Here is a 7,991-nt window from a genome sequence, read left to right as displayed (position 1 = left end):
AATCTTTAATAAAGTTAGCCTAATACAATATTGTTTCCAATGCTGAAGCAAACATGATTTTGTTTTAGTCTATTCATTGAATACAACGCGACAGCGCGCTCCGAGGTGAAGCGCACCCACAGTTACTGTAATCCCCCATCTCACCTTTACAACAGGTGTGAAGTCATCAAACCGGTTTCGCTGCTGGGGAAATTCACAGAATTGGGGGTTTTAAAACAAGACCGAGCAGACTTCAGACAGGGGGTTTGGTTGCTTAGAAGTGGCGCTGACGGGGGGGCGGGAGGGAGTCTCGCCCGCGGAGCAATTCAGTGCAGAACCGCCACTGCCTCTTTTCCATCACATCACGTACTTCCCTGATCTCCATCTCCGCGCTTTGCTTTTATAATGTGGAGCAAGCCCGAGATCATATTAACGTAGCATTTATCATTCAAAGTTATTCATATCAGTGTATAGTTAGTGTGATTTGAAAAGTGCTATAACTCCACTTGCTACAGTTTCAGCCCAGTGGAACAATCTGACTACATGTGAAGTGGCATGAAAAAGTATTTGCCCCTTCCTATTTTTTTTCTTTGCATATTTGTCACACTTGTATAGGTGGAATTTTACCTAAACACTTTAGGTGAGAACGTATAGGTTAATATGTATAGGTGAGAACAGCTGATTTACACTTGGGGAGAGTGAATAATTTGCATTTAAATGTTGTCTGGCATTGTAAGCATACGCAGTGACACTAAAAGAACAATAGGATTAATAGGAATAGGAGGCACTAAAGAGGAGGATTTTAATTTAGACTATAAAAAAATTAACCTGCGTCTATTTTTAGGCGTGCCAGCTGCCACTTTTTAGTCTTATAATGCCCACATGACATGCTGGTACAGAGCTGGACATAGCTCATCCATGCCAATGATCCGGGTTTGCACCCTGCGCTATAAAATACGAGTACGACGGCCATCCGCGGACAGCAGCTCCTGCCTCCGTCCGCTCGCGCTTGCTCTTCTTTGAAGTCTCTGGGGCGCGTTCCAATTGCCCCGTTTGCATGCCGCACTTCCGCGTTGTGTGCGCGCGTCTCGCTCACACTGCCTAGTAAAATCCACTGTAAACCAACAAACCCCGAGTATTTTATAGCGCGGATTGGAAGCCGGGGAATATTAGCAAGAAGAGCTTTTCTTCACTATTCGTGCCTAATTCCGCAGCCCCGCTTCTTCGCATATCTGAAGGGGAGGCCGCCTAACTAGTGAGCGAGGAGCGATATTGATTTGGGCGCACGCCGTGACAGGCTGAAAAAAAAATATTGTCCTTAAAAATGTAACAGATGAGGACTCTGATTAATGTGCAAAAATTATATAATAAAACTATATAAGACTACATGCCTTTATAAGACTCAACTTTTATTTAAGCGCACTCACAATAACGAAAAAACGTGATTTTATAAATGTTTGAAAGCAAATAAGCTGCGCTGCTCTGTATTGTTTTTGGTGAACTTGAGCGCGTCAGAAAATGAACGCAAACGTTTTTTTAAATGGTCAGAGTCAGTCTGCTTGCTGTTTTCCCGACGAGTTCATAATCATTCTGCCGGTGCGCTCTGGAAAACTTTATGCATGCGGCTGAGCGCTGATTAAAACTATGGAGTAAATTAAAGGGGAGAATCACGATGCCGAATCGAAGTCCTGAGCCCAAAGCTCATTTAAATTAAATTAACAAATACTATAAGTAAAAAAAACAATAGCCCACGTTTAGAAACCGTTTATAAATTCTTTCTGACATGAGTTGGCCCGGTGTTATGCGCAGAGCGCCGGGAGATTTTCTGAAGCTGCGAAATCACTGGGCATTTTTTCTAAATAGATGCTATCTTTAACTGATGGAGGTTTTGAGCTGTATACACACGCATTTTTGAGGGGTTTAAAATGAATTAGTCCGAGCAGACCTACATAAAAGGTGAGAAGTGAGTAACTGCGCGCGCTGTCGCGGTGTATATACTGTACAACACGCGTTTATCAACCTTTTGAAAAAACGCTGCCTTTTGTAAAGTGAAAGTACTTTACAAAAGACAAACTGCTTTATTTCAGTCATGAATTCACAATCACATCACATTCCAGCTATTATTTCCAGCCGTGGTTAAATAATGTATGAAATAATTATTAAATGCTGGACACAAACAGCAAATATGATGATTATTATAAAAAGCCAGAAGAAGTTCGTGTTCATAAAATAATATTTACTTAATAATATAATATATATAGTTCATTCATGTTTTCTGATGATGTCAACACATTTTTTACGTTTTAAATAAGATATGTTGGCATATTCACGAATCAGGACATTCGCAGTTAAGACTATCAGATAGCCTATTATCAGGAAATTAAATTAATTTCAACACCATGTAAACCGAGACATTGCCATGTCTTTCACTGTTTTGTCCCTGTTAAAACATTACAAAAAATATATAAGAAACTTATTAAGAATTTTAAAGCACGAATTTGGGCATCTCATTTCATCATTATGAAAAAAATATGAAGCACATATACACATTTATCATGAAAGATCTGTTGTAAAGCAAAATAAAATTCATGTTTGCTTCAGCATTGGAAACAATATTGTTTTAGGCGAAGTAATTATACACAATTCTTCGTTGTACAGTACTTGGTCCGGCGTTTAAATAAAGTCCTTCCATGCGCCATCTGGCGGATATTCAGTGAAGCACAACACATTTATTTAAATTCCCGAATGTTGCTTACGGCAAGTCGCAGCGCGCCTTGCGCTAAATTGAGGCATTCCGCGGGAAAACACGCGCAGTCTTAATGGCCACATCTGTAGATAGATAGATTCATTCACTATGAAGTTTGTGGTTACAGTTGCGGATCCTTAATGTCAGATACCACCCATATTGACTAGCCTACAACTTGGATAATAATACAAAATGTTTTGCACCTGCAGCGCACATTACACACATTGATGAATGTCACTAACATGTTGCTAGTATGATTAGCAAGTTACCAGAATTTTTTCTAGCATGATTAGCAAGTTACTAGCATGTTGTTAACATGACTACCAATTTACTAGCATGTTGCTAGCATGTTTCAGGCATGATTAGCAAGTTACTACCATATTGCTAGCATGATTAGCAAGTTACTAGCATGGTGCTAGAATTTGTAGTAAGTTACTAGCATGTTGCTAGCATGATTGGGACGTTGCTAGCATGTTGCTATCATGTTTCTAGCATGATTAGCAAGTGGCTAGCATGATTCTGGCATGATTAACAAAGTGGATAGCATGTTTCTAGCATGATTAGCAAGTGGCTAGCATGATTCTGGCATGATTAGCAAGTGGCTAACATGTTTCTAGCATGACTAGCAAAGTCTCTAGCATGTTTCTAGCATGATTAGCAAAGTTGCTAGCATGTTTCTAGCACAATTAGCAAGTCGCTAGCATGTTTCTAGCATGATTAGCATGTTTATAGCATGACTAGCAAAGTCATTAGCATGTTTCTAGCATGATAGCATGTTTCTAGCTAATCATGCTACTAGTGATTAGCAAAGTCACTAGTATGTTTCTAGCATGATTAGCAAAGTCGCTAGCATGATTAGCATGTTCCCAGCATGTTTCTAGCATAATAAGCAAGTCGCTAGCATGTTTCTAGCATGACTAGCAAGTCGTTAGCATGTTTCTAGCATGGTTAGCAAGTCGCTAGCATGTTTCTAGCATGATTAGCAAAGCCGCTAGTATGTTTCTAGCATGATTAGCAAGTTGCTATCATGTTTCTAACAGGATAAGCAAAGTTGCTAGCAAGTTTCTGGCATGATTAGCAAGTTGTTAGCATGTTTCTAGCATGATTAGCAAAGTTGCTAAAATGTTTCTAGCATGATTAGCAAAGGCGCTAGCATGTTTCTAGCATGATTAGCAAAGTTGCTTGCATGTTTCTAACATGATTAGCAAGTTACTAGTATGTTTCTAGCATGATTAGCAAAGTTACTAGCATGTTTCTAGCATGATTAGCAGGTTGCTAGCATGTTTCTGGATTGATTAGCAAGTTGCTAGCATGTTTCTAACAGGATTAGCAAAGTTGCTAGCATGTTTCTGGCATGATTAGCAAAGTTGCTAGCATGTTTCTAGCATGAATAGCAAAGGCGCTAGCATGTTTCTAGCATGATTAGCAAAGTTGCTAGCATGTTTCTAAGATAGATAGATGAGTTTGAATGAGTTTGAATAGATTAGAAATACAGTATATAGAAGGGAAGTTTGAATGAGTCTCAAAGGATTCTGGGGATTTTGACAGTTGGAATTTGAAAAAGCTGGCTCATTTGAACATTCCGTCAATGTAAGTCTATGGGATTTTTCCCAGTTTTAAACGTCATTTTTAGGAAAACCGTAAGTCCGATCAGTTAGAAAAGATATAGCACACCCGGTCAGATCAGTCTGAAGATCTGGGCTGAGCTTGGAGTTTGTACAGTTAAAGCTCTAGGAGGAGTTAGAGTTGATAATTTTAGTCTCAGAATAATAATAATAAGTTTAAGTCGGATATCAGTAAGTTGGCTTTCTCAAGCCAACTTAATAAAAAGAAATACGAAAGAAAATTTAACTAGTAAAATAAACTGTACAAGTAAGGGCATAATAAAAATATAACAAAATATAGAAATAAAGTGGCAATGGCTGTGCAAATATGCATGAAAAGTGGCTTGAGAAAGTGTCACGTGCAATGGTCAGATATATAAATATGTATTGCATAAATGTGTCCATGATTGTCCAGTTAATGTCATTGTTTAAAAAAAGATATTACTCCTGTGTGGTGGTGTGATTGAGAGACCTTATCGCCTGCGGGAAGAAGCTCCTCTGTGTTGTCCTTCAGGGAGCGGAATTGCTTCCCAGACCGCGACAAAGAGAACAGTCCATTGTTGGGATGGCTAAGGTCCTTCACGATCTTCCTGGCCTTGGTCAAGCACCGTTTGCTGTAGCGGATGATGCGCACAGCTGATCGCACTTACCTCTGTAGAGTTTCCCGTCAGGATGCTCTCTATGGTACAGAAGTAGAAATTCCTGAGCACCTCAGAGGGCAGTCTGAAGTCTCTCAAGCGTCTAAGGTGGTAGAGACGCTGCCGGGCCTTTTTCACCACGGTGTTAATGTGACAGGACCATGCAGGAGATTTCCAATCTCCTCCAGGTAGGCCGTCTCGTCGTTGTTTGTGATCAGGCCGACCACGACAGTGTCGTCAGCAAACGTGATGATGGCGGTGGAGTTGGTAGTGGCCACGCAGTCGTGGGTGTACAAAAAGTACAGCAGGGGGCTCAGAACACAACCCTGGAGGGCTCCAGTGCTGAGAGTGAGTGAGGCTGAGACATGTCCGCCCATCCTTACTGCCTGTGGTCTGCCAGGCAGAAAAATGGAGGAGATCATGTGCCGTCCTTTTTATCTCCCTCGGAAATTTACATCGGTTATAATCAGCGCCGTTTGAATTCCACCACAAGCGGACACGGACACTGCCTTATGTGAGCTGCATGAGGCACTCACACAGCACCAAACACAACACTGGGACGCTGCGCTTATTGTGGCAGGGGACTTTAACAGTGCCAACCTCAAACGCACAGCGCAGAACTTTTATCAACACATCATCTGCCCCACCAGGGGTGAAAGGACACTGGATCATTGTTATACAACGGTCAAGGACGGCTACAAGGCACAATCTCGCCCTCCGTTTGGTAAATCCGACCCCGCCGCCATCTTCCTCATGCCAAAATACAAACAAAGGCTGAAACAGAAAGTTACGGTTCAGAGCGGGGTCGCGCGCTGGACGGACCAATCGGTGGCCGCGTTACAGGACGCACTCGATGACGCAGACTGGGACATGTTCCGAAACAGCTCCGATGATGAAGTCAGCGTGTTTACGGAAGCTGTTGTGGGATTCATTGGGAAACTAGCGCATGATACCGTGGAGAAAAAGACTATTAGAATGTTTCCCAACCAGAAGCCGTGGGTGGATAAAACCATCTGCGACGCTCTGAGATCTCGCACCGCTGCCTACAACACGGGACTTGCGTCGGGGGACATGGAACCATACAAGGCTGCGTCATACAACGTCTGGAAGGCGGTGAAAGAGGCGAAGCAGCGCTACGGGAGGAAACTAGTCACAACTTTTTCAAGAGCCTTCAAGAGAGTAAACACCAGGAAAGCAGCAGGACCAGACGGCATTTCAGGCCGTATCCTCAGAGCCTGCGCAGACCAGCTAGCACCTGTGTTCACTGAGATATTTAACATCTCTTTATCTTAGTCAGTGATCCCCACATGGTTCAAAGAGTCCATCATTGTTTCTGTCCCAAAGAAACCTCATCCTGCTTCTCTCAATGACTATCGCCCTGTAGCCCTCACCTCAGTAGTGATGAAGTGCTTTGAACGCCTGGTCAGGACGTTGAATGACTATCATTTCTTCACTACCGGACACACTCGACCCACTACAGTTTGCATACCGCCAGAACCGTTCCACAGACGATGCAATCTCTCATCTCCTTTACACATCACTTACTTACCTGGACACTAGGAAAGGTAATTATGTTAAAATGCTCTTCATCGACTACAGCTCTGCATTTAATACCATAATTTCCTCCACACTCACCACCAAGCTGGAGCACTTGGGACTCAGCTCATCCATGTGTCAGTGGATCTCCAATTTTCTGACTGGCAGACCACAGGCAGTAAGGATGGGCGGACATGTCTCAGCCTCACTCACTCTCAGCACTGGAGCCCCTCAGGGTTGTGTTCTGAGCCCCCTGCTGTACTCTTTGTACACCCACGACTGTGTGGCCACTACCAACTCCACCGCCATCATCAAGTTTGCTGCTTACAGTCGTGGTGGGCCTGATCACCAACAATGATCAGTCGGCCTATCTAGAGGAGATTGGAAACCTGGAGAACTGGTGCCAGACGAACAATCTCCTCCTGAACGTCAGCAAGACAAAGTAGCTGATAGTGGACTTTAGTACAAAGCAGGAGAGGAACTACCAGACCCCCATCATCAACAGAAGCCCAGTGGAGAGAGTGGACAGCTTCCGATACCTCGGTGTTCACATCACGCAGGACCTGTCATGGTCCTGTCACATCAACACCGTGGTAAAAAAAGCCCGGCAGCGTCTCTACCACCTCAGACGCTTGAGAGACTTTAGACTGCCCTCTAAGGTGCTCAGGAATTTCTACTCCTGTACCATAGAGACCATCCTGACGGGAAACATTACGACCTGGTTTGGAAACAGCACCATGCAGGACAGACGAGCTCTACAGAGGGTGGTGCGATCAGCTGAGCGCATCATCCGCACCGAGCTCCCTGACCTGCACTTAATCTACAGCAAGTGGTGCTGGACCAAGGCCAGAAAGATTGTGAAGGACCTCAGCCATCCCAACAATGGACTGTTTTCTCTGTTGCGGTCTGGGAAGCGATTCCGCTCCCTGAAGGCCAACACAGAGAGACTGAGGAGGAGCTTCTTCCCGCAGGCGATAAGGTCTCTCAATCACATCACACCACACAGGAGTAATGTCTTTTAAACATTGACACTGACTGGACAATCATGGACACATTCATGCAATACATATTTACATATCTGAAGCCATTGCACATGTCACTTTATACAATACATGTTTACCTGCCATTGCACATGACACTTTGCCACTCTGACACTTTAAGACATTTTAATGCCACTTTAAAACATTTAAAAAAAGTTTTATATATATATTCCCCCCCCATATTCCAAAATTCAATTTTTGTGATATTTTTACATGCCATCATTTGTACAGTTGTTAATTTTACTAGTTACATTTATTTTCCTTTGTATTTTATTTCTTTTATTGATATTTATTCCCTATATATAGTTTTTTGTTTTCTTTTTATGGTCGCCGGCGGTCGTATAAGCATTTTACTGCATATCATACTGTGTATGACTTTGTATGTGACAAATAAAATTTGAATTTGAAAATTTTGTTCTACCTCAGGATCTCACTCGGCCAGCTCAGA

Source organism: Clarias gariepinus, chromosome 11 (assembly GCF_024256425.1).
Source record: "Clarias gariepinus isolate MV-2021 ecotype Netherlands chromosome 11, CGAR_prim_01v2, whole genome shotgun sequence".
NCBI classification, from domain to species: Eukaryota; Metazoa; Chordata; class Actinopteri; order Siluriformes; family Clariidae; genus Clarias; species Clarias gariepinus.
The sequence above is the reverse complement of the archived record's forward strand: the minus strand, read 5'-3'. Positions refer to the sequence as shown.